The sequence below is a fragment of the Lontra canadensis genome, unplaced genomic scaffold (assembly GCF_010015895.1).
Source record: "Lontra canadensis isolate GAN:19392208 unplaced genomic scaffold, GSC_riverotter_1.0 scaffold52, whole genome shotgun sequence".
Lineage (NCBI taxonomy): Eukaryota > Metazoa > Chordata > Mammalia > Carnivora > Mustelidae > Lontra > Lontra canadensis.
The window spans coordinates 8,154,091-8,165,791 of record NW_022631046.1 but is presented as its reverse complement, the minus strand read 5'-3'; the positions used below and the strand labels follow the sequence as shown (position 1 = coordinate 8,165,791).

The window sequence follows — 11,701 nt, the reverse complement described above, 5'->3', positions numbered from 1 at the left end:
AGTATGTGTGTGTCTGTCTGTCTGTCTGTGCACACACATCCTATTGGTTCTGTTTCTCTGCAGGACCTTGACTGAATATTTGCTTAATAAATACTGGCCTGCTGCTGTCGGGATCCCAGGGACTGGGCTCCAAGCCATAGATAGAGAGTGAATGAAGGAGTCTGGTATCCTGTCCTCATACAGTTTATAGTGTACAGCCTAGACTAGTTGAAGAAGCCTTGGAGATCTTAGATAATTCATTGCAAATAGTGAACAAAATTTGCAGTAAGTGCCACAGAGAGAAAACATAGCAGGGGCTGTGTGTGCATAAGGCAGGACCCTCCCCCCACTCTGGACTTCCCTGAGGAAATAACACATGAGCTATATGAGCTGAGATATCGGGGGTGAATGGGCATGAATCTGGGAGCATGAAAGGGAACACGATGGAGAAGCACCCTGAGCTAAGGCAGCAGCATGGATTGGTTCTTCTTTTTCTTATTTTTTTTTTTTAAGATTTTATTTATTTATTCAACAAACAAGAGATTGCAAGCAGGCAGAGAGGCAGGCTCCCTGCTGAGCAGAGAGCCCGGCGACACGGGGCTCGATCCCAGGACCCTGGGCAGAGGCCTCAACCCACTGAGCCACCCAGGCGATTTGTTCTTCTAAGTGGGGAAGGTGGCTCGTATGTTCCAGAAGTAAAAGGAGGTAGCTGCAGTGGAGCAAAGAGGACAAGTTAAATGAATGAAGGATTGATTTATTCTTTCGTCCGCTATTCTTTTTTTTTTTTTTTTGAGGAGATTGTGTGACTTGGTGTTAATTTTTCTTTAAATGTTTGATAGAATTCTCCAGTGAAACCATCTGAGTTTGGAGATTTCTTTTCAGCAGTTTTAAAATTATAAATACAATTTCTTTAATAGTTACAGGGCTAATGAAATGATTGATTTCATACTGGATGAATTGTGGTAGTGTGTGCTTTTTGTAGGATTGGTCCGTCTCATCTAGGTCCTCAAATTTGTGTATGTAGAATTGTTTGCAACATTCTGTTATTACTTTGATGTCCACAGTGTCTGTAGCAATATCCCATTTCATTCCTGATATTGGTAATTTGGTTTTTTTTTTTTCCTTCTCATTTTATTCTTCATCAGCATTGCTAGAGTTTTGTCGGTTGATCTTTTAAAGGAGTCAGCGTTTTATTCCAGGGAATTTTTTTTTTCTATTTTTGTTTTCATTTTTATTGACTCCTGTTCTTTTCTTTGTTATTTCCTTCTTCTGCTTTCTTTGGGTTTATTTTGCTTTAAAAAAAAATGTCTCAAGGTGGGAAGTTAGGTGGTTGATTTGAGACTTTTCATTTTTATTAATGTTACTATAAGTGCTACAGATTTCCCCTTAGCACTGCATTGACTGTCTTCCACAAATTTTGATATAGTGAATTTTCATTTCATTCAGTTGAATGTATTTTAAAACCATTTCCCTTGAAACTTCCTTATGACCCATAGGGTCTTTGGAAATGTATTGTTTGGTTCCCAAGTGTTTGGAGATTTTCCCGTTATCTTTCTGTTATTGGTTTCTAATTTGACTGCATGTGGTTCAAGAACACACTGTGAATTTCAATTCTTTTACATTTGTCAAGGTAGGTTTTATGACTCAGGATATGGCCTCTTTGAGTATATGCTCTATGCATGTGCTCTGCTATTATTGGATGGATTAGTCTATAAATGTCAATTGGTTTCTGTTGGATAATAGTGTTACTGCGTTCTTCTGTATCCTTGATGATTTTGTGCCTAGTTGTTCCATTAGTTGTTCAGAGAACAGGGTATTGAAGTCTGCAGCTATAATTCTGGATTTGCCTATTCTTCCAGTTCTATCAGGTTTTGCTTCATTCATCTGGTCACTCTGTTGCATACGCATTTAGGGTAATTATGTCTTCTTGGTGGATTGACTCTTTTTATAATTATGTAATAATGTCTTCATCTCTGATAATTTTCCTTGCTCTGAAGTTTACTTTATATGATATTAATGTAGCCACTCCTGTTTTCTTTTTTATTTTGAACTGGATACAGAATTCTGGGTTGGCAGAAGGATGTTGGGCTACTTCCTTGACTGCCATGATTTCTGATGAGCAATTTGCTATTACTAGAATCATTATTTCCCCTATAGGTAAAGTGTCATTTCTTTCTTTCTGCTTTTAAGATTTTTTTGTCTTTAGTTTTCAGTTGTTTGACTATGCATCTTAGCAAGATTCCTAGTGGTCCTTCTTCTTTCTACCTTTCAGAGTCTTACTCTGAAAACTTTCAGAATCTTACTCTGAAAACTCTCAGAGTTTGTTTTATATATAAGATCCAGAGTTTTTAGTTTTACTTAGCAGGAAGAATAAGGAAAAGCACGTCTCCATCTTTCTGGAAGCAGAAGTTCCTAATGTATATCCAGATTATTTATTTGGTCTTTTTAATCCTGGCCAAAAAAGAAATGGATGTAAATAAAACGTTAGCCTTCAAAACTGAATCTAAATGGAGGACTGCTGAGTTTGGGCTTTTGAGATATTGTGCATTGATATTTTTTACACATAAACCTCATGCCCTGGATTTTCTAGGGAAGTCTGGGTTTCAAGCACTTTTACTGTTTTAAATAAAAGCATTCCATAAACTAAAAAAATAAGATTTTTCATGTGAAAAAAACTAAAAATGTGAAAAGAACTCCTATATCTGACCTTAAGTCCCTCTTTTTATTTTGGAAAATGAGGTTACTTTATCTGTTGATGAGATACTAGTCAACCATAGGTGACTAACATTTATTATTTTGATGTACTCTTTGGCTAAACATTTGGATGATAGTCGGCGAAAAATGACAACAACAATAGTAACAGTGAACATTTACAGAATATTTTGCTATGAGCCAGGCTCTCTGGTAAGTTTTTGTTCACTGCCTCATGTTAGATTCACTACAGGCCTATTCAGAAAAGAGTAAAATGTCCCCCAGTTTACAGATGAGTGAACACGGGCTTGAAGACGTTAAGTAGCTTGCTTAAGGTCACATGATCAGCAAATGAGGAGAGCTGATTCTCTCTGACACCAAAGCCCATGCTGTAGACTAGCACCAGTGGGTAGAAATAATGTGAACCACACATATAATTTAAAATGTTCCAGTACGGGTGCCTGGGTAGTGCAGTGGGTTACATGTCTGACTCTTGGTTTCAGCTCAGATCATGATCTCAGGGTTCTGGGATTAGCCCCATGTCAGGTACCACACTTAGTGGGGAGTCTGCTTGAGATTCTCTCTCCCTCTCCCTCTGTCCCTCCTGCTCATGCTTCTCTCTCTAAAATAAATAAATAATTTAAAAATGTTCTTGTAGCCACATTAAAAAGTAAAAGAAGTGTGAAATTATTTTTATAATATAAATTATTGAGCCCATCATAACCAAAATATTATCATTTCAATATGTAATCAACATAAAAAATTAATAATGAAAAAGTTATTAATGAGACCTTTTACATTTTTTGTACTAAACCTTCAAAATCTAGAGTATATTTAACCCCTAGAGTACATCTCATTTTGGAGACTGAATTTTCATTGAAAATACTTGTTGTGCATTTAGATTTCAAATGATTCACAGTTGAAAAAAAATAGATTGAACAACCCAAGTTGTTCCAGACATACTCAGAAATTCATCAACAACTAAATTCAGTTTAAGTTTTAAAGTTAAATAAATTGAAATCAAATGCAACTGAAAGTTTAATTTCTTGGTCACTGTAGCCATGTTTCAAGTGTTCAGTCGTCACAAATGAGCTCTTCAGATCACTCCATTACCCTGGATGAGTTCTGCTTTTCTTTGAGGGCTGAATCTCAGGGAGAAAAAAAAAAACAAACAAAACTTCTACCATAGCCAGAAAGAGGGAGAAAATTCATGGAAACAAAGGGAAGGACCAAAGTTCAAGACCTTTCTTTTGGCCCCTGCTGAAGTTACAGTAAGTTCGAGAGTCTTAGGTAACTAGGAAAGGAAGTGTTTTCTTCCATTTCTGAGAATGTGTCTTGTGTGCATTCTATTAAACCTGGCTTTTCAAAGAGAGCTATGTCTTGATCTGTCAAGGATTAAAGCCAAATGAAAATAGCATGGAGCTTCTAACAGAGAAGCTCGTCAGGTGAGCATGTCCACCAAGTTGCAAGTGGTATGCCTGTGGTGCTTAGTCGTGCCATAAGGGATTCAAGCCAAAGTGAACCCTCCACCACAAACCTTGGAATGGAAAAGGTCTCAGATTTTTTTTTTTTTCTTATTGTAGTTGTTCATGGAGGTCTCTTGGTTCTGAAATGTCTTAAAGTGGCAGAAATTATACCTTGGTGCCAAGCAGTAGTTATTGACTTTTTAATTTTTTATTTATTTATAAAATTTTTTTTCTTTCTGACCTTTTTAGTCTCAAATCCATTTCATAGTGATATATAATTTCATGAACCATCCCAGGAGTTAAAAAAAAAATCATTGTATTATTTTTACAAAGTAAGTAGAAAGTGTAATTTTAAGCTAAAAAAATCAATTTTAGAGGTATAGGATTAAAGATTTTATTGAAATGTATTTTAATATGTTCTGTAATATTTATAATAGATATAAAGACCGATTTTATCTTTTCTCTACTTAACAAATGACAGATGCTATTTAATTTTCTCCAAATAAATTATATAAAGAAGCATCACTTGACAAATGAATACAAAAATAGCATATCTTGTTTGCTTTGGAGACCAGATGTATATTAAAATGTAGATTGAGATTTGACTGTGCGAAATCACCAGCAATAATACTATTCAGTCTGATGGTTGGAATTCTCAAATTTTGTGTGCTTAAAAAAATAAAATCATCCCTTTACAGTAGTCCCTCCTTAACCACAGACTTCCTTTATGTGGTTTCAGTTACCCGTGGTCCAGGAAGCAGATGATTGTCTTTCTCATGTATTGTCAGAAGGTCAGTAGTAGCTTAACACTGTGTTACAATGCTTATGTCATTCCCTTCCCTTCATCTCATGTAGGCATTTTATCATCTTATATCATCTCAAGAACAAGGGTAAGTATAGTACAATAAGGTATTTTTTAGGAGAGAGAGAGATCACATTCATATAACTTTATTATAGTATATTGTTCTAACCGTTCTATTTTATTATTAGTTATTGTCGTTAATCTCGTACTGTGCCTAATTTATAAAACAGACTTCATGATAGGTATAGATGTATAGGAAAAAACATTGCATACACAGGGTACTGCCCATGGTTTCAGGCATACACGGTGCGTCTTGAACATATTCCTTGTGGATAAGGGCAGTTGGGGGACTAATTCGATTATATGTTTGAGTTCTGTTTCGATAAGAAGAGATAGAGGGAGGGCTCTGGGCCCTCATTAAAGGGCAAATACATGTCCAATTGCACAGCGGTTGAGAAAGTGGAATTTGGAGCCAGACATTCTGAGTTTGAGACTGACTCTGCCATTTACCAGCTAGAGAACTTTGGGAAATTACTTAAACTCTCTGTATCTTACTTTCCTTCCCTACTGCCTGGGGCTGTTGTGAGGATTAAATGAATTCACATATGTAGGGAGTTTAGCATACCTCTTGGCTTATGAGAAAGTCTCTATAAGTGTTTATTTAAGTTGTATTTATTATGTTAATGTTCATTAATTCAAATGCTTAATTTCCACCTGGATGTTCCACTTAACATATGTAAAGTCAAACTTATCAGTTTCCCTTCTACATTTGTTCTTCATGCACTTTCTATAAAAATCAATGCTACCATCAAGCACCTTATCACCTAAAAGCCCATGATTTAAGTTTTCTTAAGACTTAACTCTCCTCATCTAACCATTTGCCAAAGGCTCTTTTAGCTCTGATTTCTCCAAGTCATTTGCTCTTCTCCCGTTCTAGGACCATTGCCTATTTTGGCTAGCCTTTCTGTCTCATTTCTTGCTCCCCCTACATTAATTTTCCGTATAGCATAGCACCCAGTTACAACTTAAGTCTGAGTAAAGTTCTCTCCCACTGGTGATTCTCTACTACCTACAAGGTAAACCCAGGTTTTGAGCATAGAATGAATATGAGGTCTTCTGTGATCTGTTTCTGCTTACTTTTCATTCATTCATTCAACAAATATTTCCTGAGCACTTACTACATATTAACTGAAAACCTTGCCGTGCCTGCCTGACACTTTTGTTGAACACCATGCTTCTTGAAATTTCTTGAACTCATATGGTGTTTCTTATCTCTCTGGGATGGCTCACAAGTTATTTTCCACTTGGAATGCCCTTTCTCAAAGTCACTGAGTGTCTGAGCCAAGGCTCAGATTCATGTTTCCTGGCTCTTCGCCCAGTTTTTTTCTGCCTGCACACCACAGTTTAGGACCAAACATGTGTCCTGCATCAACCATAAGGTGGGGAGTAACCTCTCAATAAATATTTCATTAAGCAATGGATGCTATGATAATAACCAGACCAATTCTTAGGGCATTTTTTACTTATGGAAGTTCTTTTTTTTTTTTTTTAAGATTTTATTCATTTTATTTGTCAGAGAGAGAAAGAGCATAAACAGGGGGAGCAGCAGGCAGAAGGAGAAGCAGGCTCCCTGCTCAGCAGGGAGCCTGATGTGGGACTTGATCCCAGGACCCTGGGATCATGACCTGAGCCACCCAGGCATCCCAATTTATGGAAGTTCTTATGGAAGTTATCATATGTCACATTCTCACCTCTCTTCTTCTTAGAGAGTTTCAGATTCTTTAATCTTAGAAGGTCCTTGGAGATTATATGGTCTTTATTGTACAATGTAGGAGGAGAGATGCCATGTCCCATATTGATCTAAAAGGTCTGAACAAGGGGGCTAAGGTACCTGATGTATCCTTTGGTCTTCAACACATCTTTGACTGAGACTGGAGAAGCATAAGGATAAGCTTCTGGGTGATCAGCTCCTACTTTCTCTCTCTTGAGACTACCATGGGCCCTCTAGCTTGGGCAATCATTCATATATTTACTGATTCAATCAGCAAACCTTCATTCAGTGTCCATTTTGAATCAAGCATTCTCCAGAACTACCATCATTCTCCAGATGCTACAGTTTCCTGGTTTGTGAACTCTTTTTTCTTCTCCTGGAGATTTCACTGTAGGGTGTGGGTTATCTGCTTCTTTCTCCCGGTAGGGTCCTTGTCTGACTGTGACGTCTGACCACCTCTCATTGTTCTATCCCTGCTCTCCTGACTTTCCATCCTTCAGACTAATTTGCAGATCTAGAAAGGCTTTTTAACTTCCCTTCCTCTTGATCCTTCTTTAGGTGAATATATGAATTTCTATAGCAGTATAAGAACTTTCATTCCAAAGGTGAATATAGGAACCTTCTAGGACATCTCTATTGAGAACCTAGGCACAGACAGTGTGTGTTTGAGAGCTGATGGTGGTATAGGCATTAGAGTAGAATTTAAGGGCTCTGCTTAGAAGTTAATTTGACCAAATCTTAAGTTAGAACATGCTAGAACTGCTGAGAGAAACAGGAAGGAAAACATGGCATAGAATAAATTCCATAACCATTTTTAAAATCCCCTAAGGATTAGTTTTGATATGAGACTAGGAAAACAAACAAACAAATCAGTCCTGGGTTTAAGAAGAATATATCATGTATGCCATCCAGGTGCTCTGCAAAGACTTTGCTTAAGAAATACAATGCCTGATGTAAGAGGCAATGGATTTAAATTTGCAGAGCATTGTTGTTTTTTTTCTACAAATAATTATTCTATTGTCTCTTGTCTCATCTCCAAAAGCCACCTGTGACAGTAACAGAGTGAAGTTGAAAGTACAAGAAGATTCATTATTTTAATTCTTTTGTTTCTGAAAATGATCATTTTACAGCTGGATTTTCCTTAGTTCATAGAGGAAAAGAGATTCTAAGAAAAGCTTTGAGCTGTTTTGGCTTTCCCTACAAAGCTGTCCTCGCTAGAGTTGAAAAATAATAGCACTGGTTTCTGGTCTGGCATTGATAGATACCCTATCCGTATCATTTGCTCTAGCTCTCTTCCTATCTTTCCCTGATTTTTCTCCCTCTTGCCAGTTTTCCTTCCCCGTTTTTATTCCTTCTCCAAGGCCCAGGTTTTGCCCCTAGCTGTCATGACATCACTCAAATGGAAGGTAGCACTGACATGAATATAAACTCTCTTCTCAGTCTGTCTAAGGTTGCCGCAGCCGCAGCCCGCATCCTCTCTGTCTCCCTGGCCCGTCTTCCTGGTATCTTGGGGCCCTAGCCTTTGTCTACTGGGCCGACTCAGCCTTTCTCAACTTCAGTCGTTTTCAAATCCTCTTGACAATTTTGAGATATCTAAGTAGTGTCCATCCTGTCAGTTCCTTCATAGTTTTAATTTGATTTATTTAAAAACGAAAACTTATTTTTAGAAAGGAAATTTAATTTGTCACGAACAGAAAACCACTGTCACTATTCAAAGCCCATTGGTGATGGTATGAGGAGGTGGAGTCTTGGGGAAGTGGTTAGGTAGTGAGAGCAGAGTTGTCGTGAATGAGATTAATGCTGAAGAGAGCTCCCTTGTCCCCCACCACCTTGTCAGGATCTATGAAAAAGTCTGCAACTTGGAAGAGGGCTCTCACCTGACCATGCAGGCCCCCTGATCTCAGATTTCTAGCCTCCAGTACTGGGGGAGGTAAATTTATGTTGTTCATAAGTTACCCAGTCTGTGATATTTTGTTACAGCAGTCTGAATAGACTTAACATAGTAACCTTAATGATGAATACAATAAAAGCAAAATAATAAGTGTTCATTTGTGTGCATTTAAAGTTGATTTCTTTAAAAAAAATTTATTTATTTACTTTAGAGAGAGAGAGAGGAAGCAGGGGGAAGGCTGGAAGGAGAGGGTAAGAATCTCAAACAGACTCCCCAGTGAGCACAGAGCCTGATGTGGGGCTTGATCTCACAACTCTGAGATCACAACCTGAGCCGAATTCAAGACTCAGATATTCAACCGACTGAACCACCCAGGCACTCCTATTGTGTGCATTTAAAATAATCGATTAGATCACCTGTGTGTAAGTGCTGCCTTTTGGAAAATTTCCCGTGAGGACCCTCAGGTTTGCTCCTAGATCACTTAAGGTGGGTCTAAGATAGCATTCTCTCACCCCTGCAAGGACCTTGGGCTCTATGTTCACTCTCTAAATAACTTTGGCCAAGCTACTGTTTCCTGGTAGATTTCTACATTTCAAAGCTAGAAGAACAATGGCCACCTCTTAGAGTATTTATTAGGACCAAATGAGACATCTGTAGGGTCTACCACATGCCTAAGAATAGGAAGCACTAACTGAGGAGGAAAACTTTTCCTTTAGCTTTCAAGATTCTTCTGGTTGGTCTAAGAATCAAATCGACATGTAACAGATTAATAGGAGAAAATCAAATATAATTACATACATATGGGGAGTCCACATAAACATGAAATTCTAAAGACAGGCAAAATGAGGTATATATGTATCTCAACTAAGGAGAAGGAGGTATGGGTCTAGGACTTTAAAGGGAAGGACAGTAATTCGTGGGAAGGTTTAAAAAAAAAAAGAGTTAAATGTTTGGTAAACCAACATTTGCTGGGCCATATAGAAGCAATGGGACATAGAGAAGACTTTGATCAAATAGGCCTTACTAGGTTCTTCCTTGTCTACCATGCCAGTTCATATTATACTATCGTTATCTATGATCATAACTCTCTCCCTGAAGCAGATCCTCTATCTAAATTCTTTTAGGCAGTTAGGAGAAAGGCCACAGTTTCTTCTTGTGTCTTTTGGACTTTGATTGTTTTCAGCTCAAAATAATCCCCTTGCCAAAGTGGTACATCTTGGCGCAATTTGTCCTAACTCCTACACACTCAAGAAATGTTTATTGCTTTACCTATTGCTCTTACTGGGGCAATGAATGAAATTTGAACGGAGGCCCTCTTGCCTTTGTATTTGACAATGTGCTCAAATGGGTGATTTGCTAAACTTAGAATAGCCATCTGCCTTCCCCCTTTTATTGACTTTCCTAGAGTGACACATTTATCAGTGGTAGAACTAGGGGTCAAATTCATGAGTCCAAAATCTATGTTCTTAATAGTTGAGATGCACTGATTTTTTTTTTAAATCAAGCCTTTTGAGATATACTTTACATACAATAAAATTTAGCCATTTAAACATATGTTAGATGAATTTTGAACAGTTTGTATGCCCTTGTAGTTACCAACACGATTTAGATTTCCTCCCTAGGAGTTCCCTTGTGTCCCTTTCTTGTCAGTTTCCTTTCACTGCACCTCTAAGTTTCTGTCCCATTATTGACTATATTCCTTTTCACTGCTGAGTAGTAATGTCCACACAATGCGACAAGTTTTTCTTACCTCTTGCCTGTTAATGGACGTTTGTTTTTGCAGTATCTCAGTCCTGTCCATTTCTCTTCATCTCTGCTAATCACTGAGGAATGAGCATCTCTTGCCTGAGCTTCTGTTGATGCCCCAGCCTCCTTCAGAGCCCCTCCAACTGATTTTCCACTCTGTAGGGAGAGTGATCTTCAGAGGGGCAACTCTGATCAGGAATCACCAACTGACTCTAAAATTCTTCACCCTAGGATAGAGATCAAAATCTGTATTTTGGCTGGCAACGTCCTGCATGGCCTGAGTAGGACCACCTGTCCTTCCTACCTGTACCACCTGTCTCATGATTGCTTTGCCCAGTGCCTCATTGCCTTCTGGATATCTCTGACCTTTTCTAGATTCCTCTCATGTCCCATGCTGCTCTCTACTCACCAAAACCTCAAGGCTTCTGCAGTGAAGTTTCCTTCATCTGAAACTTTCTTTCTGTCCCCAAACCCTCCTGGTAGCTCTCTGATCTCCCCATCAGTGCCTACTACTGTCCTTTCAACCTCCACCCAAATCTTGTTTCTTCAGGAAAGGGTTTTTAACCCACCTGCTTGGGTCCACTCAGTGGTCTTCTCAAAGGATGGTATTTCTTTTTTCCTTCCAGGGTACTTTCTCGGTTTGTACTTTACCCTTCTCTGGTGGGGTTGCAGTAAATGATTAGTGTCTGTTTCACATTGCTTAGAGATCTGGGCTGGCAGAGTCTGTATCTTTTTTACATCCTGTTGACTCACAGTGCATTGCTCAGTGCTTGGCACGTAATAGACACCCAGTAAATAGAAGTTAAATGAGTCAATGAAAGAACTGACCCTTAGATCTGTCTGGGTACCCATGAAAGCATTTACCTGCCACACGGGGAGGTAAAACTCTTGCTGACCTATGAGAAGGAGGCGTAAGAAAGGCATTACATTTTGGGAGGATTTATTTTGTGCTAGGCAATTATCTTAATGCTAGTATTTTGGAGAAATAGGGAGGTACCTGCCTATGTGCTTTGAACTTTGGAAAGGAAATTGCTTTCTAAGAGAGTGAAATTGTGAAACAGACATAAAAAGAGGCAGATTACCTGAAAGGATAGGATAGCTTCTAGGCCCCAAGGCTTTGACTATAACAGGCTTGAAGTTGTTCTCAGAGATGAAGAAAGAATGAGTCCTTCAGAAAGGGGATTAACTAGCCTGAGAGGAAGGGTAAACTAAATTATGTCTGGGAGGGGCCATCTGCAGAGCAAAGGACTGGACCCATCAAGCCCTAATATGAACTCGTCAGTTCTGAGTACACTGGAGATGGCATAATCCGTCTTCTTACTGGTTCTGTGTTAATCAAGTAACCTTCTAATTAT

The 11,701-nt window shown here is 38.5% G+C and overlaps 1 long non-coding RNA gene across 1 annotated transcript; it reads right to left on the bottom strand.

Moving 5' to 3' along the window:
- Positions 1-1,965: 1,965 nt before the first annotated feature.
- LOC116877433 lies at positions 1,966-10,983 on the bottom strand. The gene is made up of 2 exons (XR_004384648.1): positions 10,916-10,983; positions 1,966-2,430 (listed from the first exon to the last, which is right to left on the bottom strand). It is a non-coding gene; the product is annotated as an uncharacterized LOC116877433 (long non-coding RNA).
- Between the last annotated feature and the right edge of the window lie 718 nt (positions 10,984-11,701).